We start from the raw sequence: 23335 nt of genomic DNA on the forward strand, positions 1-23335 counted from the left end.
ATTATTGTCTACTAACAAGTGTGAATATGAAAAAATGTCATATTTCCTTAACTAAATAAAGTCCTTTAAATACCTTTTTTCTCTCAATGTCTTCTGACCCTCCCATTTTTCGGAATCAATCTGAATAATCTGAATCAATATTGAATAGTCCATTGCATGAGATTGGAGGGGGGAGCAGTCAAAACAGTCATCATAGATTACACATTTTGATGTAGTTTTAAACACACATATTAGAATAAGATAGTAATATGTATGAAGAAAAAAACATCAATAATCTAAGAGGCACCTCCCTTTCTGACATATATGTGCCACACCAAACTAAAGCTCTACATGTCCATGTCATAAAATGCTATATTGTAGCCAAATATGCCTCCCTCTGGTTGATACAGCCTAAAGCTAGTCAAATATATTCTTTGTGTTTTCAACTGCAAAAACACTAGTGAAATATAATCTATATAAGAGGATATCTGTGCTATTTTTAAAGAATAAACTGGAAAAAAAAATGCTAGTCAAATATCCGGCAGCCCACTCATCTTTTTAAGGGTCTTCTAGCCAAAGATCATCTGTATAACATGACTGCAGCGCTGTTATTATTCAGACCTACTCTAAAAACGTTATTCAAAAAGCAAACCTGTGAGCCTTGTAGTGAGTATAGACTAGATATCCACGTGTTCCTATTTGTAGACACATGCATAGCCAGACAAACTTGATTGATTGATTGACTTACTCAAACGCTTACTTAACTGTAACTCACTCCCAAGTTTCCACCCCCATCACAGTATCTGTCAGGTGTCATTTTTCAGTAACATCTGCTATGCGTCCTGCTCTAAGTGTTTCTGTGCATATTTCTCTATGAGAATGCGTGTGTGCATATGTGTGTGTGTGTGCATACATATGTGCACACTCGGGGAATGGCTGTTTTTAATTGCACTGGCCCATCTGCTAATTCTTGAGAACAGGCTTGCATCATACAGAAACAAAGAATGTAGACAATACATACACACACTCACGCATGCACACACACACACACCACAAGTTCTTGCCTCAAAGCCTTCAACTTAGACCCTGCACAATCTGTACCCCTTCCTCCAGCAGCTGGAGGGACGGCATTGACTGGCAGGATTTGCAATATGGACCCTATTGTTTTAGGACAAAGGCCTCTCTACTCATGGCAAAGGTCACATTACTGAACAATAAGCTTGTGTTATTAGGGGCTGCTGGCAGGGGAGCAAACCAGCATGTAACGCATGTGTGTGAGAGAGAGATATCCAATAAAATATGTGTAAAGACTGCAAGAGCTGGCATTTTGAATTATAATAATATCATGCCAATGCTAATATACACTCACTGGCCACCACATTTGGTTAATTAGAAAGTGCTCTCAGCATGAAGCAGTTAACGCCATTGTAAACCACAATAATAAAACACATTGCTAAATGAATACATGTGAAAGTGTCAATCAAAGTGAAGGCTGACCTTTTAATGCTATACTCTTGTACTGGGCCTCATTAGTAACTTACATTTCTTCTCCGCAAGGTCACATTTAGATTCAGGAAAAGATCTGATAAGATGCAATCATTCCTTTCACCAAAGAAACGGATAGTGTTTAAGTGTGCTCTCTCGCTGGTAATGTGCCAAAAAGACGTTTGTGTAATTGTGTACACAGAGCGGGAAACACCTGCCTGCCACATATCCCCACACGACGACTGATATGTCCCCCTTCCTGTTGTTCTTTCTTTGCCTCATTGTCTTGGTGAAATGAAACCTTGATATCACTGGATTAGATTTCAAAAGAGAGCCATTCCGACTCATGTGAGAGCTAGGAAGGGAAACAGGAGGTGTGACAGGCCGAACGGGAAATGCACTTTTTGGGAAATTTACCGATGATCCATAATCCTTGTGTGAAAAAAATAGAAATAGAAATAGAAATAGAAATAGAAATAGAAATAGAAATAGAAATAGAAATAGAAATAGAAATAGAAATAGAAATAGAAATAAAAATAGAAATCTTGTTTTACCATATTATATATGTACATGATGTGATCATGCACTAACAGGTACATCCATGATTATATGCAATACTTACAGAAACATTACCGTAATAACACAAGCATAGCATTTGCATGTAACATACAATGCTAACATGACATCAGTCACATTTATAGCAACAACATGCAAGGTTAGCCTCGTTATTAAAAGCAAAATGATCTAACTAACAGCTGCCCAATCTATCGCTGACAGACTGTATTTTAAGATATGTAGTGAAGCCTGCTTTTTGTAATAGCTGGCCTCCAGGAAGTAGTGTCCGTATGCATAGGGCGGGCTCATCTATCTACGGCTGGGTAAAGGTTGCATCATGTCCACATGAGGAAACAAGCATGCATGTACTGCATGTTTGCAAATGTGTGGCAGTCTAAATAAGATATTTCAACAAGAAGATGTACACATTTACTTGCATTAATGACCTTCACCAGCAAATACAAAAGATATATACACAAATGCATGTATGTATTTAAAAAATCATGTCAACAAGGATTTGAAGGCCGTCTGACCATATATTCAAAGAACTGAATCTTCCTCCGTCGTCAACAAATTGACTGTGCAGTTCATCAGGCCCAACTCCCGAAGACGGTATTTCTAATTAAAAAGGCCCTCGTAAATTTGACACTTTACAGGCCTCGCTCAGCTGGTAAATACAGTGTAAATAAGTTGCACTGAGTGGCTTCATGGGCAGATGAAGGTCTGTGTTCGTACTATAACTCCTTTTGATGCCTTCAAGCCACATCAGTGACTGACTGAAATGAAACCAATATTGTTGTTTGTGTGTTATGCATGTAACGTTGGTCCTGGACCTGACTTGACATATTTACATCCTGATGTTGCCCCGTTACCCGCCTCCAGGTCATATTTAGAATGCAGCTTTTAGATGATGAACATGGTCATTTCAACATCTGCAAGCAGGCGCCTAAAACATCTGCGACCAATTATCAAATAGGTTGAGTTACTTCCAAGAGTTAACAACTAATGAACATTTATTGCCTGGCTGTCTGAGCTCCACATGGTGTAGCTTCTGTGTGTCAGACATTGCCTTTATTGAACCTAACCTGTATTCTTATATTACAATAAAATAACTTTGGTTGATTCACCTACAGTAAACGAGGCCTAACATGCAATCATTTCCATCATCTGCTTATTTATATGCTTCTATTGTATGGACGTAAGTCTGGAACAACCACTGTACATCGCACGCTATTTTGTGTCACACCGTCACATCTGATTGCATTACCAGTCTGAGAGGACACATTTGTCGTGCCAATTAGGGCACTTTCCGGCACAGATGGAACCCAGAAATCCCCAGAGAGAACAATGGGTCAAATTTAGGTCCTTAAAAAAATCATCATCATGCATAGAGTGGGTTTTGCAAAAAATAAGTACACCAGGTGCGTGGGTATATTCTCGTGACTATGCCTCGGGCCTACGCTGTACATGGGAGAGCATTGTGGCTTATCATCTCGGTTGAGATGATACAGTAAGTGCAGAGCTTTCACAAAAATTTTGAAGATTTTACACAATGTAATGCATTGTAATTAGTAGGGCTGTCAAAAATAATGCATTTGCAGCAATTTATTAAATTTTTTATGTTAACATTTTTGCCGTAATTAATGCATGCACATGATGGCATCCTCTGTGTTATGATGGCAGACTGAAGCACAGTGCAGAAAGTCTAAGTCTCTTTTTTAACATCAATTTGACCTGAAAACATCAACAACAGTGCAATTCCAACACCATATATGTACAGTGTTTTTTTTTATATGTACAGCAGTGGTTAGCGCGGCACACAGCCAGGAGAGCCGGGTTCGATTCCCCCCCGATCGGGCATTTCTGTGTGGAGTTTGCATGTTCACATGCGTGCTAGGTTAAATGGTGACTCCAAATTTTCCATAGGTTTGAATGTGAGTGTGAATGGTTGTTTGTCTATATGTGCCCTGTGATTGGCTGGCCACCAGTCCAGGGTGCCCATAGTTTTGTAACAATGTTTTGTCTTTTCAGTGCAGCATTTCTAACAAATTCCTAGTGAGTGCTGTGGTAGGTTCTGGCCCTTTTTTAGAGAGCATCTGAAAATCATTTTGCTGCAATAGAAGGCTGTGTGCTGCACAAACCTTGAGAGAATGCACAGAGTCACATTCTTACCTGTTACAGCGCACTTTGCTTTGTCAAAGTGAAATGAAACCCCAGGGAATCACATCTCACTGGCACCTGGACATCCAAGTCCTGAAGATAGAGCAAGAAAAAGAAGATAAAGTAAGGAAATAGTGGGAGGTTGTTGGAGCTCACTGAACTTAAGCTCAAGGCATTTTTCACACCAGAGACAGAAAGCCATAATGTGAAGTGAATATGGGGTGCACTGTGAGAATAATGGCACCCTCCAGATTGTTTGAATACCCATAACCCACTCACAGACAAGAACCATGAGGCCATTTTGGCTCCTGATTGCTTGTTTTAGTGTTTGCAGGGATGTGTGTGCACGAACTTGTACAGCTGTGTGTTCTCTGCCATGTAATGACTCCTTAAGTGGCATGGTATCAAAGTCCATAATGGCATAATGGTCTATCACCATGCTGAGTCTTTATCTCATGCCAGGTTTAAAAGGGCGCCATTTCACTGACAAACGCCAGAGTCCACTTGTCGGCTCTAGTCCTGCTGTACAGTGTAGCATTTATTGAGTTGGTCTATTTTATCTTTTCTATTTATGCCTTGTACTCTGTGCCATATTGCTCTGTTGTCGATCACTATGTGCATCTTTTATTGGTTTCTAAATGACAGTGGAACCGTGTTCCCCAGCTTACTTGTCTTGAGCTAAAGCTATGTAAACTCATTTCTCCAAGGTCAGCCTGGAAGTGAATGTGTCTTAATGGGAATGACACAGTGTGCACTCGCGTTGGCAGTTGTATAGCGTTGTTTACCACGACAGCAGAAAAATGTCTTTAGCCTTGGACTCACACGCTTAACAACCTTTGCCAACGTTCTATTCCAGATTTTGACAAATGTGCAAAAGTCTAGGAATTGCAACTCTTTCAGAAATTCTGTTGCCGATCATGAATGAAGGGAAGAAATTAATTCGGGACAGGTTGATCCAGGTTGGTGCATCACAGCATAACATAGCAAACCCCATACTATTAACTAGAGAGGCTCAATAGTGACTTTCTTACGAATTTTCTAGATGAGCACGTCACCTAGATATATTTCACAGTACATTTGAGAACATTGGAGGAAAAAAAAGTTGTATTCGGTCAAGGCTGCAAAATATAAACGAAGAAATTCATTGTTTTTGGTCATATCAAGATATGGTGATATCGAGACATCACAAATTGTGTTAAATAGTAAAGTACCCTGAGATTTCCAGCCCTACTTGTCAATGTTCTGCACTGCCAGTGTCACTGCTACTACTACTAAAGCAACAACTATGATGCAAAACATTAGCTCAGCTAATTAGCTGGAAGCCAGGCTAACAATGTCATGGTACCTACCAGCCTGTGCCCGGACTCGGCACACTACGCTTGAGCGATTGCCTGGTGGAAGGGGAGTAATGCTGCCCACTGATTCGGCCTCAAAGAAGCATCTCCATGCATATGAAATATACAGGTATATTACCACAGAGAGTGTGCTTTTTGTGTGAGTGAAGAAAATGTACGTATCCTTACATTTATTGATGCAATACATCACTGGACAATTTTCCTCAGTAATTCAGAAACAGATGCAGTTTAGCTAACTTGGGATGGATTTGGAATGCCCTACAATATCATCAACAAACTGTAATGCCTGTGTTTGTGATTAAGGAAGACATAATAAATATGCAATTCCAATCACCTTTTTAAAAAGTGGCAAAAAAAGTTGTAAACACACTCATACAGCCAGAGTCACACTGGTTTCTTCTGCTAACAGTTGATTCCGTTATTGGCCAATTGACAATGAGAAGTTGTTGTTATGTTTCAAGTCAAGTTAAGTTAAGTTTGGGTGGCATCCCTTCTCTTCCTCCCTCTGCACTCCTTACCGCTGCTCCCTTGCTGGCAACAAGTCCAAAGTACAAATGATGCCTAATGCTCATTTATTGTTTATATATATCTATACATATATATATATATATATATATATATCTAAATGTGTTTTTTGTGAATATTTTACAAATTCACAACAACTGGGTCAACTTTATGTTAATTGAGTTTCGGTTTCAGTTTCAATATCTTATGTTGAAATACTAAAGTGTATTGTTTTTAACTCTAAATTCAAACTGTATGTGAGAAACAACACTAAACATTATATCATTATCATATTTTATCTAAAACGACAAATATTTTGTGAATGCTTGTCTTTCAGTATTCACACGCTATAGTGCACATGTGCATATCCGCGCAGTGGACCCGTGTCAGTGCCACGACCTCCATGGAGCTTTCCAGCAGGGCTATGCAGTAATTGGTTCTATTAGGCAGTACAAGAGGCCATGAGCAATACCTTTATGGTTGGGTGGCCAGAGACTACAACAAAGGATGCCTTGGCTGTGTACTGTGTTTGTGCACATGCATGTCGTGTGAGTATGCATGTGAATGTGCTTATGTATGCCCCATGAGTGTATGCATGCACTTTGACAAGGAGAGAGTGCCAGAAGCAACAGATCAGCAAAAGAACTAAGGAAGGCGTGAAGCACACACACACACAAACCCCTCCCCTCACTGCCCATACGGCACCTTAATTTGTGTCTGGCCTCTCTCAGAACATAGAATACATTATTCACACTGAGCTGGTCAACAATTGTGGGAGATCAATGAAAGACGAATGGAGGAACAGAGGTGGAAACTGATCTAAATGCGTAGGTGTGAAAGGAGCAGGTTGGTACACGTTACAGAATAAGATTTTTTAGTAGGATTTGTTTCCATGAAGGAGTGAAAAAGCTAAAAGAGTAGATTAAAGCTGCAGCCATTGCAAATGTTCATGCATACAATAATTGTGTACTATTGCTTGGTTCAAAACATAAACAGAATTTGGACACTTTCTGCAGACAGAAGGCATAGGTCAATAGCGGTCTTGTGGTCTCTCATGTTGCAGCCACATACACCACCGATGTTTAAGGCCAATGCACTGTGAGTGTGTCCTCTATGCGGCCAACACATGGCAGATGGGCTTGTAGTCTGTCTATTTGTTGCACTGCCCGCCTGCACTCAATATACCGCAACTTTAAAAACAATTTATTTTTCCATAACCACCACCTTGCCCTAACCTTAACCTGCATGCACAGTTACTGTCGAAAAAAATATATGTCTCCACTGACTTTCCAGGGTTTTTCAATAATAAATCTAAAGGTCAGTTTTCTTTAATCAAACCAATGTGAGGATGATACATCGTCTCAATTTTCCCATTTGTCCCATTTGCCTTCCCAAAGGTCAAAGTCTTGCAGCCCAGAAATGGTAAACAAGAAATCATAGGGTTGAACATGTTATTCGATTACTGGCCAGTTGGCTAGTTGGAAAATAAAGACAACAAAGTGTCTAAAAATATAAATAACTTCATCTTAAACAGGCAACACCACCTCTTTGAAGCAAGGACTTTTTTTTTATCAGCAGAGACCCAAATAAATTGTGACAAGGGGGTAAATTCTTCAGCATTTGGCCCGAAAAACTTTTTTGAGTACAGTCGATGAAAAACATAGTCATGCATGTGAAAACAATTAAAATAAATTTGAGGTGGCCCTACAAATTGTGGAAGACATGTACCGATATCCTCCAGGTTTTATAATCATTACATGGTCAAATATTTATGGATCCATTACCAAGATCCGCCAATGCCCCTGCAAATGTTTTCCTTGATATCAAACCATTTTTTTCAACCAATCTTGTTTAAACTTACAGAAGCCGTGTGAGAAATCTGCCAATCTGACCTGTGGCGCCAGACTTTGAGGTTTAATAACAGCACAATGTTTGTTTGTTTGTTTTTTGTTTTTTTTTTTCCTTTGTGTTATTTCTACAAAGCGCTGCATGAGCCAATAAAATACAAGCCACAGGCCAAAAATGACCCCTGGGCCACACTTTAGACACACCTGCTTTTATAGCTCTTTATAAGGGTTAGAGCTGTGGGATGTGATGTCAACTTTGTGAGCAACCACAACTCTTGTCTATGATTTAGCTTTTTAGCTTCCCGCATCATGAGCCAACAATGGTGATTAAAGAGAGGGGGGAGCGCTATTTCAGCTGGAATTAATTGATGCTCTGCACCAGTCACTCGCAAATGTTGATCTGAAATCAGAGAAGGCTCTTGTATTGCACTATGCAAGAGAATTTTTTAGAGGGAAGAGTCTAAGCTGGTGTCTCAACACAGAAGACTGAACTTGAAACTTAACAACAAAGCGTCTTCTTAAGTATATTCAAGGGCCAAAATGCATGACAAGAATGAAAATGACATACATGTTGACATCAAGAAGTCTTGAATGTATGGAAATATTTAATGGTGATGACAGCGCATCAATGGGAAACTTAGCTTCCATCGTATTGGCGTCTCAGTGTGTTCTCTTTTCTTTTAGTAAAAGAATTTTCTTCTCCATTACTAGAGCTAGCGGTTGCATTGATGTCCTGCATGTCACCCCCATTTCTCGCAAGCTGGCTGTGTGTAATTAGGATGATGCTACAGCATGCTTTCATGACGCTGTTCTATGCACAACACCCTTTGTAATTATGCCTTACACAACAGATTGCACCACAAGACACCCGAAATGGCCTGGATGCCGATTAGCAGATTTATGCGGCGCGTTCCTTTATAGGGTGTGGTCCCGGTTCATTGTAAAGCCACAACTTTTACCCCTACACTTGGAAAGATTCAATATGCACTAAGGATAAGCAAAATGGACAAACTGTGTGTGTGTGTATATATATGGCCTAGCCGAGCGTAAAATTAAAGACTCTTGTCCCTGTGTTCCACATAAATCTGTGAAAGAGACAAAGAGCGAGGTAGACAGTGATTAAACAAAATTTGTCCGGCGATTGTGAGTCAGTGAACTGTAATCAACAGCACTCAGGCACCGGTACAATGAGACTTTTCAATAAAACGCCCACACACAATCAAATCAATCCCACTCTGGCTATAAACTATATAGACAACAGTATTGAGACACACCTCTAAAATCAATTACTGAATCATTTCGTCATCAGGCTAGACCTAAACCCTAATTATGTATCTTATAGACATTTTGGAATAATCTATGCTTCCAACTGAGTGGGAACAGTTTGTCAAACCGGATGCTCACTCGACACAGTCAGATGCCACAATGTGCCATCTGACCAGAGAATTACATTTGGGGCCTCTTTGGGGAGTTGGTCTGTTCCAACATGACTATGGCCCAGTGAACAAAGAAAGCTCCATTAAGACATGCTTGGATGACTTTGGTGAAAAATGTATCTTGGAATGTTCTGAACACATCTTTCCATGCAAGACTTGGATAAAGGTACTCGCCGATGTAGGTAAATTTTCTTGTCATTCAAAAATGATTTTTTTAAAAAGTGTCACTGAAGGCAATGTCCTACTACTCCTGCCACCCACACTCTCCTTGGGAACATATGTCGCAGAAAGTTCCTCGCAAACTGTCAGAACCAAAAATGTCTCTTTCTTCTTAGTCTCCTACGCAGAATCTAATATTGACTCCCATCGCACAAAATCCTCGAAATTGCACACACACTGCAGTACTCTTTACTTTGATAAACACACACAAATGTGTTTGGTGTGCTGTTGCAAAAGCAATTCACTTCCCGCATGCTTTGCGTTCACATTACCAGGTTACAATTTTTGGTAATGTGAACGACCACATAAAAATCTGATGTTAAAAAAAATCTGAACTGGCCATCATACCCTGCAGTGTGAGTGAAGCCGGAGGTGCACATTCAACTGCTGATATGCAATAACCATAAAATACTTACAGACAAACACTTTCTAAAGCTCAACAAGAGACTGTACCGATACATTCAACATGCAGACTAAAAATTGCTGTTGGTCTTCTTCAATGACAGCAAGTTTCATATCGCACTACTGACGCCTATAGAAGTATTAATAGATGATACCCTGCTGCATAAAAAAAAAAAAATCTGAATAAAAATACAAGTTGAGAATCACTGATTTGGACTAAAAATGTGTTGAAACTGAAGCAGCAGTGCCTCTGCTGGTTGCAGTCAAGTAGTGCCCTCCATTTTCACTCTTTTCCGATAAGATGCAACCAAACACTAACAATATTTTTCATATTTTTACTATTATGCCAATCCCTGTTCAGCATGCACTATAAGTGAAGGTCCTCTCTCGGGTCCAATATTTCTGACATTCAACAGCAGTGGTGAATTTTATTTTACATTTTATATTTAATAATGATAATATATTACTTAAAGACCCATTTTTTATTGTGCTAACAGTATGTCTGTGGGATAATGATTTAAAAAAAGCAGAATGATCAGCTTTATTCATCTTCAATGTCTTTCACTATATTTGCAGTTTTCTTTTCCATCACATTGTTGAAGAGTTTGAACATTGATACTTGCTAGACATGGTTGGGAACAAATGACCTCTATAACGGGAGGTAAATTTGGGGGCTATTTAGAGAGTTAGTCTAGCATGACTATGACCCCAAGCTTGGATAAGGTTCTGTGTTATTTTTAATGTGATGTGACAATCTGAGTGTCCTTCAGTTTTCATGCCAATGTTTTATTAAGCAGAATGAGGCTGCACGGATGCCATAGTGTGGTGTCTCAACTTCCCATCGCTGACGTCCTGTTGGTCTTCAGACCACAAAGGAGCTGAAACCAAGCGACAAAGTATTACGGCACAATAAAATTTCTAAATACTATATTTTTGAAGGGGACTTATTATGCATTTCCACTTTTCTGTCCTAATGCAATTAGAATGTTGTATTATCATGTTAAATGTCAAAGTTTCACATAATGAGGTTTGCGCATTTGGAAGTGAGCCAAGAAAGAGGTTTGGGATGGCTCTGAACGCTTGGTGTCAGAGGGCGTTGTGATGTCACATAGGACTCTGCTTCTCACTGCTTCTCAGAACTTATTGGAGCAAGAGAAAAATGGAGAAAAATGGAAAAAATGTTGGAGGAGCGTCTGCGGTGCCTATTCTTCGAGTTCATACACGATAAGTCAGGAGGTTTCCAGTCAGTACCGCAATTCGCTCTCCAAAGACTTTACTCATTCATTATCAACGCCTATATCCGCAATATTAGAAGATCGGTCCATTCATAGTTAAGAAGTATTTTGGCGTGTGACCAATCACATCGGTGGGGGTGTCTGGATGCAGGCCATGGGTATAATAAATTAAAACAGGCCGCTATAAAATATAGCTGGAATAGGTGCAGATTCTGGAAGGTCTAGAAAGTTTTCTGAGCAGGTTATTGTGTGTAGCTGCTCTATTCAATACAGAAGGTCACAATTCAATACAAAAGGTCAAAACCTTTGCATAATAGCTCCCCTTTAATTAATTATCATGCCAAAACCTATTAAGGAAATCAGACCCTATGTGGCTTTCAACATCATAAATGTTCTTTTAAATGAATAAAGAAATAAAGAAACCAACATTATACAATATATATTGTATTTTACCTTTCCATACCCAAAGGTTGGTTTTAAAATACCAAATGTAATTTGTCAAAGACGAGCTTCATTTGCTCTACAGGAAAGGTCCTGGTCCACTTCCCTCTTGATACATGCAATGGATGCCGTGTCATCTATCATGCATATGCACACTGAGCAACGAGCCAGTCAGGAGGCTCACAGTGCGAGCGCTCTCCTGGATAAACACGCATGCAATTTCTCACATGGTTAGAAAACACATGGTCCTTGCGAGGTACTGCCACAGGCCCGCAGGCCACAGTGGTGCTCATCTGTCTTGGTGTGACACTATCAGGCTCCTTTTACGAAAAAGAAGATACGTCTGAAACAACGTGACGGGCTCTGGTGCATCCCATGTAGAGGGCCGTGCTCTGATTTTTATCTCAAATGACTTGTGCTGTCCTCAACGGACGACCGACCACTGTGCTTATTTTAAAGTCACCTGCTAAAAGTAACCTGGCAGATTTAAACACAGATCTCTGCACACAATTATTCGCCAGATAGTCAAGGGAGATTTAACCTTAGGCCCAACAAGGTGCTATATTTACACTCCACATAAGCACGGTAGCCCAAAGGGGCCAAAACAACACAAATGATCATCAAAGCATTGATCACTGGTCTGATATTATATTTTGCGCCGTCAAGCATGACCGCCTGCTCCTCCTCATTCTCATCCACCTCAACCAATAACACTACGCCATCCACTAAGCTTCAGATCAATACTCCCTGGCACATATTCTTTCTCAAAAAGGCCGGGAATGAAAACACCACCCCGTCGATTTCTATCACTATCTCAGCGGTGCCACCATCCACCAACAAATAAATGAGGTTTTTTTTTTTCTTTTCAATTCATCTTCAAATTACATCAACATAAGTTTGACATATCAGCTTGTTTTCACTGAAAAAAAACAGATGTACAGAGTGAGGAAGATGTATGTAATGCAGTTAAAATAAAAGCCCAGTAAGCAGGAAATTTAAGAGGAGCCTGGGGATGATGGTATTACATCAGACGCTGATTGTGGACTCTTTGCTGAAGAAGGAAAAAGATGTGGAAAATGTCCGAGGTTGCAGTTGAATGGATACCCAAAAGGCAAGAAAACGCATGGAATAGGAGGAAGTTGAAGCGCTACAACAGTTTCTAATATCAATTAATCATTAATAATTTAAATTGAACAGGGTGTTAAAGAAAATGAAGTCAAATTGGATGCACTATTTGGCTGCAACCAGCAGAGGCGCTGCTGATTAATCTTAAAGAGTTTGCTGTAAAGCATAACACGACATGAGCTGATGAAGTTGATTGGGATCAATCAATACCTACAGGGCTCTACATTAAAAACCAAAATGACTTGCCCATAGGGAATCCTTAAGGTGAGAACTACTTGCCCGAACTTGCCCCATGTGAAATGAAAAGACTGCCATAATGATATCATGTAATTTTTTGTGGCATCACATGAGAATCTCAAATTAAAAAAAAAATAAAATAAATAATACTGTAGCGTTGCGTGTGTGTTGTATTCCGGGCTGTAGTTTCATGCATGGACGCTGGGGGGCAGTCATGTTCAGCTCGCGGTCTTGGAGCGGGCGTTTTGGGACCAAAGAAGAGGAACGAGAGGGAAAAAAGGAGAAGTTCGGTTGCCGTGCGCCCAGCTAGTTAGTTAAGTCTGCAACAGGCCAGTAAGTTGTTTTTCATGGTGCCTTGGAAATAAAAACCATGCAACGATAGAGGTTCATCACTTTTTGCTGTTTCCTTTCAGAATTAGACGATGTTGGCAGCGACGCCATGATGGATGTGTTCGTAGTCAAACGATCGCTGATTGGTTGATCGCAAACAACGGGTGTGGGTAAAACGCGGACTGTGGATTACGGACCGCGGTCTAAATAAACGATTCTGATTGGTCCATTGCAAGGATTGCTTTGCAAATTACCACCGGAATTACGCAGTCCGTGTTTTACCAACACCCAACAAGAACCGCTTTAAAAAAAAACTCTTGGCAGTATGGCAAAGTGCACTTGCCCGACGGGAATATCACTGATTAGATTTACTTGCCCGAATTTTGTTTTAACTTGCCCCGGGCCATCGGTACATCGTTATTGTCGAGCCCTGACCTATCTAAATGGAAGGAGTCTTCCTTGTTCAAAATACACTCAACCTGTATTTCTTTTAAGCATGATATCAAAATTAAGAATATCATTGATATCGATATAGACTGGACTTGATACGGAGGGCTCATGTTTCAAAATGGTACCACCCAGTAGCTGTTAGCTTTAAGCATCCTTTCGCTACGCGGAAGGATCGGATATCCCTCGGATATGGAGGTGGATGGCGGGAGTGAATAGCGGAAAAGACAGTATAAAGGTTGTATAAAAACGCCATCAACTATGTTTACCAGTTGTCATGGGTAACGTGAGATGGAAGCTCTAATGGTGTTAACCCGGCTAAGGAGACTACCGTGAGTATATTTAACTTTTTCTATGTTTATTTAAAAAACAGAATACACAATTTTATTTCAGTAGTTATTTTTCTACAAGATTGTTTACATTTTAATAAAACTTTGCACACATACTTGGCTTTGACTTTCATATTGGCTTTGACTTTCATTTGGTCCATATCGCCAAGCCCTAAGTCAGAGCTTTTCTTTCTGTCACCCACACACAAACCAGCGACCCGGAGACATGCAGTTATGACACAAAGAATTTTAATATAACCGTGATTAATGAAAACAGTCATCAAACAGTCGTGTAACAGCTAAGAAAAACCCAATCATGCACGGGAAGAACATGCAAACTCCACACAGTAATGTGTATAAATATATAAAGTAATGTATATAACTGTATGTATTTATACAGTATTTAGGTATCCAAGCACACTTTGTTTATGTTGTTTTGTCAAACTTTGTTCGTCCTCTTTCAATGAACCATAGTTGCTTTGAGACACAAAAGTGAAACATTGAGTTTAAACAGTAAATATTATAAAATTTGTATACATAACGACTTACTTAGTATAGTTGGGGGGTGCTATATCATAATACAACCTTGAGAAACAGTGAAGTATTAACCCATAAAGTAATCTAACTGGTGGTACAATTACTTGATCTGAAAATCAATAATCAATATTTTGTTCGTCGTTCCAACATAATGCAATCTGTGCAAAAAAACGTTATCGTTCAACATCTATTGTTTGAAGTCAAACAGCATAAGTTTATATGCAGCAGCAGCACAGCCAAACAATGCAGCATTTTCCGACTCTTGTTTCCTCCATTGATGGGAGACGCTGTTTTATAACACGGCATCAAGAGATTTATGCCCCCAGCCCTGCCGTGACCTCATTGTTCATTTCCCCATAATTCAAATCTGCTCTGCTGTGTTGCATCACATCGTGGATGACTCATTTCCAAGCTAAACAAGGGAGGCCTCCTAAGCATGCGATAGGCAACAGGAATCCCCCCCATCAATAATGTGGCCAAGGACTAGACAAGACATGCATGGGTGCAAAACACACACACATTCAGTTTAAATTGACTAAACTGGGAAGCGGGGAGAAGAGGGTAAGTGCTCTTTTAAATGATTTCCTGCAGAGACCAAAATAATCAGGTGAGCTTCTTGGACACTCATGGCCGACACTCATCCCGCAGTCAGCTGCCACATAGCACCATATATGTACTGTATGTGTGTGTGTGCGCGTGCATCACTGTACTATACTGTATGAACAGCTGGTCGCCACTTCCACATAGGGTTGTCAGAAATTATGTGTGTTTAGAGCAGGGGTCACCAACCCGTTGATCGCGAGCTACTAGTCAATCTTTGTGACTTTGCCAGTCGGTCGCAAAAATAGTAAAAAAAAAAAATATGACATCAGTGCACGCATTTTGACCACTGAACAAGCCCATAAGTCTCCAAAACCCGCCTAAAAACACAGGGTCCTGAGTTGTTTTTGCACATTAATATATCTCATTAATATCTGCATTTGCTACCTCAAAATTAAGCCACAAATATGATTGATATTGATGTGCACCCCTAAAATTATCTTTAAGCTGCGGGCTGACTATTGTAGCACTGGCCAGTCTTTCTCTTGCAACCATTAAAAGCCTGTTCTACCAGCGATCGAGTTCAATCCTTGTGTGTCTCAGTGAATATTACAGTCATACTCCTGACACCGAGTGACTAGTGTAGAATACTACATAGCATCACATCTTTGAATCTTTTAAATACCTTCTATTTGTATTTTAGTTCATTTAGACATTTTTATGCTTGAAAATGCTTGAAAAATAAGTAACATTTGGTTAAATATGCATAGTTTTTTACTCATACTAGACTGTATTCAAACACAAAAACATGAATTTCTGAAAAAATGTGAACGACTAAAACGGTGAAGTTCGAAACGTGAAGTGGCGAAAGACTAGTCCAGCTTTTTTTCACTGTATGGGGCACCATTGTTATATGTTTACTCACCTACGAATGGGAATCAATGCTGTCACTGTTAAAGCTAGACATTAAATCAATTCAGGGCTCAGTAAGGAACAAATAGAATACCAGGTTAATTGATTCAAATGACACCACAGAACTGTACACACATTTATATATACAGTATATAACATACTGAGGGGCTTTAAAATATGTTTCTATATGCATTAACTTTAGAAGAGGGATCAATTAATTGTTGTACCGCAGTGCCATATACTATGGGAGAGTAATACTTGCAGTTTTGCATACGCAGATGCTTACAGTGGTGTGAAAAAGTGTTAGCCCCCCCTCACTGATTTTTTATTTGTACGTTTCAGATCATCAAACACATTTAAGTATCAGTCAACACAACACAACTCAGCACAAAATGCTCCGGTTTCCTCCCACATTCCAAAAACGTGTTAGGTTAATTGGTGACTCCAAATTGTCCATAAGTATGAATATGAGTGTGAATGGTTGTTTGTCTAAATGTGGCCTGTGATTGGCTCGCCCGAAGTCAGCTGGGATAAACTCCAGCACCCCCACGACCCTCGTGAGGATAAGCGGTAGAAAATGAATGAATGAATGTATATTTGTAAATAAATAGTTATTTTGATGCAAAACAACCCTTTATGTGTTGATGCTGCGTCATCAGTGGGTAAATGTGCTAACTGTGTCAAAGCGCTTTGAGAGTGCCTTGGAGTTGGAAAACCGATATACAGTCAGGAAGTGATATTTTCCTGAAACTTACCGATGTTCTACTGCTGACTATTAAGGAACATGAAAAGGTAAAAACAAATTTAATTTTTTAATTCTGTGTGCCATCAGTCATAATGGTCTAAAATGGTCAGTACTGAAGGGGTTGTCTTTTGAAAAAATGTCTGGGATTGAATGAATTAATAAAAATTAGACCTTTACACATTTATTCTTTAATTTGTCTATTTTATTCATTGACAGAGTAATACACGCCTCAATTATTTGGCATAATTAAAGTCAAAGACGGTAATAATGTTTTGATGGCCAAACAAAAGACAAACCGTTGATTGGGCAATGCATCCCTGCAGATGTTGTTTAACAGTGTGATTACAGTTTCCTGCTGAACAATACAATCATTGAGCAGGATTACGGCGTGTATCACTCGCTGTAGTGCACAAACACAAACACACACACTTGTATACACACACAGGAGACAGCAAGAGTCTGGCCAACAGTTAACGTTCTCTCTAAACGTACCAAAGCTGAGACAGAAAGGTGAAGTGCTTTTCCAGGCTCCCCAACAGTTTGAGCTGACTAAGATAGTTTTCACTGAGGGGTCGTACTTGTCGAGGCCAACGGTGCAATGAGTCATTCCGAGCCCTGAGATTGGAAAGCCAGCCACGGAGTCCGGGGAGAGAGTCCAGCTTCACCCTCAACCGCTTTTAGCCAAGCAAACGTCTAATCAGGTTACAAAGTAATGACGTTGTCCTCTCACGCTGAGTGAACCTCTAATAGGGTTGAATTATAGACGTGGCGAGCTTCACACCATCGGAGAAGTGAAGTGAGTTGAAATGCAGGGAGACGCAGTTATTCTTTGAGGGGTAATAGATGCTCGAAGGAAGGATGTGTTAACACATGACCGAGTGCTTTCGCTGGGTGAAGAAGACCGTCAAGGATTTGGCCTCATTAATTCAATACAGCATAAAGATGTCGTCCTAGCTCTTGAAAAGGCAGCTTTTGAATTAGGTTAAAGTGAGGCTGCTGAGACTGTGAATGTGAACCATCATCACATTACGAGGTAAAGCGCTGAAACCCGGCCTCGCTTTTTCCTCATTGACAGTCTACTATAATCACAGCAAGGCAGTTTTGTTTCACGGCTTAAGCCAAGGGTGACTATTTATTCATACAGGAAAGGTTTGTTGTCTCCATGAGCCTCTGTTTATCTCCAAGGCTCAAACATTTATCTTGACGTGCACAATTTACATGAAAAAAGCACAGGAGCCAGCAAAGTACAGAAATCTTTAAAGAGATTCTTGATAAAAGTGTTTTTTTGTGGAAATCAGCCCTTAAGGTTCTTTGGACTTAGCATCTCCAGTAACCCTTGACTAATAAAATAACGCTTGGCAGAAGTTAAGATAGGGCTAAGGTTTTTTTTTTTTTTTCTTCCTTTTGCAACTGTCTTTCAAAGCGGCCAATCCCTTGTGTTTCTTTTTTTAACTTGCTGAGTTTAATAAGAATAATATGCCGTAACCCAAACCATCCCATTGCTTTGCATCCCGTCGTCATTGAATTACTGTCAAAATACTTCTAAGAGTAAACACAAAATAATGCTGATCAAGTTGAAGTTTGTTCTAAGGGGGGATGATAGATTCTTCCAATAAGAAAATGACTCATTCCGGTATAAATGATAAACGTAAACAAGCCAAGTTGATGACTGGGCAAATGCTGGCGAAAGTTGGTACAGTCTCCTCTAAAAGAGTGTGAATGGAAGCGAGCAAGGGTTCGCTTAGTTTTGCCCACTCTATGTGCAACTCAACGAGTATATTTTCACCCTGTTGTGTTTAACAGCTTTAACATAAATGTTTTACAATGTCCGATGACGGTGTGCGGGTTCTGAGTAAAAATAAGTTTATGATCAATTACTTTTTCTCTCAATAGTAAAACACGCCTTTATTTTAACAACGAGGGGACGCATGGACTTACTGCTTTGTTCACGTAATCTTAAATGTATTCAAATCTTTAATGTAAATGTAAATTTATTCTCCTCCTGACACCACCTCTTGTTGGTGCTTCTGTTCGGAATGAATGTTGCTCACTGCAATATGTTGCTTATTCCTCAAAATATTCGGTTTCAAAACCAAGGTTTTGGGCAACTTCGGGATTTGTAGGACAAATCTGGACAACCCTCAAATGCACTGGATAATATTACAGCATTTGTGATATTTCTTTTCTGACAGGATTTGCCATTTATTGCACTTGAATCTTGCACAGGCACAGTGACACTGCACAAGTTTTTTGTACAATTTCCCAGTAAATTCTCAAAATGAAAGCCCATCCACACTGTCTGATCTTTAGACCCCTTCATCATTGCCAATACCCAGTTTATGTCTTCCGTCACAATCTTATTCCCATTCTCTGATGCCATTAGCTCATTTTGAGTTTCCACTCCACACAATCGCTCAGCGCTCTTGTCACTTCCGCTTTTTGTCACCATCTACCATCTAGAGACAAACTCGAGAGCTTGCCAGGTGATGTAAATGTTTGCAAGGAGTCCTCTCTAATCAGCACAGTATTTCTGCTTCCATAATGTACACAAATCCCACACCGCTGCTGTGATGTTTGCAACAGCATCGAGTACGTCCTAAATTCCAAGCTCAGTAATGTGACAACAATGTAGAGCGAAGACGAGAAGCAGAAGGAGAAGAGGAAAATGGAGCGTGACAAACTGCACTGCAGCAACCCTCTCACTTCCCACCAAGTTAATATTGAGTTGCTGCTATGACGTCTTCACAATGTGAGTCGAGGTTGAAAGCTGTCGCAAGATCATTGCGTCATGTGAGAGATTGTGTTTCAGGGTCAGGCTCCACCCAACGGTGTTTTTTAGACATAAGACGACCCAAAAAAGACGAATGGAGGGTTGTGAAGAAATGAATGCATTGTTGTTCAATGCATTGAACTTGCACATCAACATCCCTATAGAGTTTGTTGAAGATGTTTTTTTAATCATGACAACCAACCGGACCATCCATCTATTGTCTATCCTGGTAAAGGTTGTGTGAAGATGTAGCCCACCCCAGTTGATTTTAGGGAAAGTGGCTGGTCTGGTCAGCAGACAATTGCAGGACACATGGAAACAAAGAACCATTCACGCTCACATTCACAGAAGTGAACTCATGCTTATTTTAAAAAACTCAATAATGACATGCCCTAAATTCAAATGTATTTTAAAGGGCTACTGTGTCTGTACCAGTGCCATATAGAACAGATGCAATAGCGGAGTTCTCCACAAACGTAACATTTCCAACAGCAGCCATCATACTGAATCAACTGCACCTTTGCTTGTTGCAAGCAAGTAGTGTGCTCCATTTTCCCTCGATTGCTTCAAGACACCATTAATCAATGACTAATCAATTCTACATAACAGAGCAAAGTAACTAACGAGCACTTACTCAATTAATCAATTATTATGCCCACACCTTATGTCGAGTGGATCGTCTGCACACAATTCACAATTCAACCAAAATGCTCCAGAAAAGGATGCCTATCTAATCTGCCTATCGTCTATCCTACATTCCCATTAGTTTCTGTGACTATAATGAATACAAATATTTTAACATTAAAACTATGCGGCTGCACGGTGGACAAGTGGTTAGTTCCAAATAGTCCATAAGTATGAATGTGAGTGTGAATGGTTGTTTGTGCCCTGTGATTGGCTGGCGACCAGTCCAGGGTGTACCCCACCTCTTGCCCGAAGACAGCTGGGATAAGCTCAAGCACCCCCCACCACCCTGGTGAGGATACAAAAGGTAGAAAATGAATGAATTAATTAATTAATTAAAACTATGACAAAACAAACCTTACTGCAAATTCAGAACAGCATGTCTTCTATGTTCGTGGAATTGTGTGCATTTAAGTACTACAAAATTCAAGCAAGGTTTTATCATTTATCCCAAGGACAGATCTGTGCAAAAAACATCCCCTAATGTTTAGACTTGCTACTCGCTACTATCCACATCATTATGGAAAATTTGTGCACGATTTAGCTATCATCTGCAATGAACATGCTAATGATGTCCATTGTCTCTTAAACATATTTTTCTCAGGTTCCACATTTTCCTTGTCTGTTGAACAGTCCGACATTGCCACACACAAGCTGAATGCATGCCAGCAGCTTGCCATGATATCCAATCGTGTGTGTATTTGTGTGTTAAAGTTGTCAAATTTTTACTTTCATTATCTGGAGGTTTCATTCAGACCACAAGACAACAAATGACGGTGGATCTCTTATTCAAATCACAGGATGCTTTCAGTACAGGGTTAATATTGTTAGATCACTCACCACAATGTCAACCAAATATTGTGCCGCATTAACAGCTCGGAAACAAACAAAGCTATTAGTCAATGAAGCAGAACAATGCGAATGTGCACAACCATCATAATTTGCACCCTGTTTCCCCCAACAAGCAGCTCCGTCTGCGCTGTGAATCATTACAAGTGAAATGAATCAGTGACCTAATTAAAGAAGCATGGACAGAAAAACAGGAGGAAGAGTGCTTTGCTCACACACATTCCTCTACAGTACACTGCATTATACTGAAAGTGCTTCCCATACATCCGCTATAATGTAATGCTTGTTGCTGTGGACTGTGACCCCCAAGATGCTGGCTGACAACACCTGCAAGGTGTGGTGCCGCACAGAGGCTTGTCAGGGCTGTCAGCAATGTTAAACTCCTGCAAGGATAGTGGGCATGGCAACCACAAATACGAACAAAACAGTAAAAAGATTAAAGTAGCCTCTCCAACATCTGTAACAAAGAATGGAAATGGAAATGGAAAATAAGTGTGTGAACAAAAGAATACAAGGCTTTAGTGACATTTATTCAATCAGATGAATTTTTAAGGCTCAAAGATGTTTTTGCTTGAAGAGGTTCTACAGAGAATGGGCTGTATGGGATAATAGAGATGTATGGATAGTTACAAAGTAGAATTGTGTTGGATTTTGTATTAAAAAAAATCCACTATAATGGATAGAACCAAGACAAATGAAAGGATCTCTTTTAATGGAATAACAAACTGTTTTGTAGTTTTATTTGTAGGGCCCTTTTTAGTTATCATTTTTTGGAAATTCCTTTTTTTTTTTACCTTATATGCTTATTTTACCACCATATAGTGTGTGATTTTTATGTCAGTGAATAAAATGTCCATGAATTAAATGCAAAAATCCTGACATTTATTGATGCAACACATTATTGGACAATTTGGCTCAGTGTTTCATAAACCGGTGAAGCTTCGCCGACTTTTCTAATGGGGTGTCAGCCTCTGCACACATTGTGACAAAATTCTCAACAAACTGTAATGCCCAGGCTTGTGGTTAGGAAATGCATAGTCGCTGATGCAATTCCAATTGCTTTATGAGTGGTAAAACACAACACGGTGTAAACTTCCTGAGTTGCACACACATCTGCTAAACTATGCTAACCCAGTTAGCTACACAGCTAACTCACCTGAGGTGATGAGTAAGAGCAGCAAAGAGTTTCTGCAGCTTCTGAATGAGCAGTCCGCTAGGGAAATATTTCCTGACAAAAACGTTCCTTCTCACAAGGACAGCATTTCATTAACGTTTTTATTGGCCAATTCCGCAATTCCTGTCAAACGTAGGGCCTTCCATTTAATTTTTTCCAAATTCTATTCAATTTTTTTCCATTATTATTTTTTTTATTCCATTTATTACCTTTTATACTATATATTTTACCAGCATAGAGTGTGTGTTTTATGGTTTTGTGAATAAAATGTCCATTAATTGATGCATTGATGCAATATGGGAGACCGGGATAGAGTTCAATTAAAAAATATGGTGAGTATATTGTTAAATAGTAGAATAAAGTTCAACTAAACTCACTGTTTTGCTTCTGTTGCCTTTTTTTTGTAGACTGTGTAGTGCTAGGGGGTTCGTACATACGTACAGTAATTCACTCCAGAACTATTCAAGTTGAAGGTTTAGGAAGATGTAGTCACCAATGCAATTCCAATGGCATTATTAATGGGTAATATTTTTATAGAATTTACAACCAGTGCTTTTGTGTGTGTTGAGAATGTCTGTTGACGGTTCAGAAAAGCTGGGCATAAGAATAAACCTGCACGTCGTCAGCAATCACCGTTAAATGCTCCTTTACATTAAAGCGGTAAAACAACACGGTGCCAAGACTCATCCACTCTGAGTCGCACACACACAGCCGCCCTAGCATGCTTTGCTAAACTAAACTAACCCCGCAAGCTTTCATTCACGCTTTGCAAGAGAGGAGTTTCCAAGGGTTTTCATCAACTTTCGTCGGTGCGTAAGGCAGCCGCTTCGAGGAGTCGGGTTCGTGATTGTGATAAGATTTTTTTTACAACATTAGGGCAATGGGTCACCTAATTATTTAACTGCGATTGTAAAGGACATCCACCGTCATTGTACATGCAAGTGCAAATCCAACATTCACTCATATGTTAAAGTTACCTTCACCCACTTCATTATTTTTCATAATTGTATTTAATTTCCTATGCCTATTAAAGCCACA

At 39.7% G+C, this 23335-nt stretch overlaps 1 protein-coding gene across 5 annotated transcripts in view; it reads right to left on the reverse strand.

Annotated features, from left to right (window-relative positions):
- adgrl3.1 (adhesion G protein-coupled receptor L3.1) overlaps nt 1-23335 on the reverse strand; it is a 156984-nt gene that overhangs the window by 129734 nt on the left and 3915 nt on the right. For all 5 annotated transcript variants that reach the window (XM_078793289.1, XM_058085631.2, XM_078793288.1 and 2 more), the window contains exon 3: nt 4192-4272. The gene's annotated coding sequence lies outside the window, so the exon portion shown is untranslated. The remainder of the gene's footprint in view (nt 1-4191; nt 4273-23335) is intronic.

The sequence above is a fragment of the Doryrhamphus excisus genome, linkage group LG9, assembly GCF_037039965.1.
Source record: "Doryrhamphus excisus strain RoL-2023G ecotype Guam linkage group LG9, RoL_Dexc_Guam_v1.1, whole genome shotgun sequence".
NCBI classification, from domain to species: domain Eukaryota; kingdom Metazoa; phylum Chordata; class Actinopteri; order Syngnathiformes; family Syngnathidae; genus Doryrhamphus; species Doryrhamphus excisus.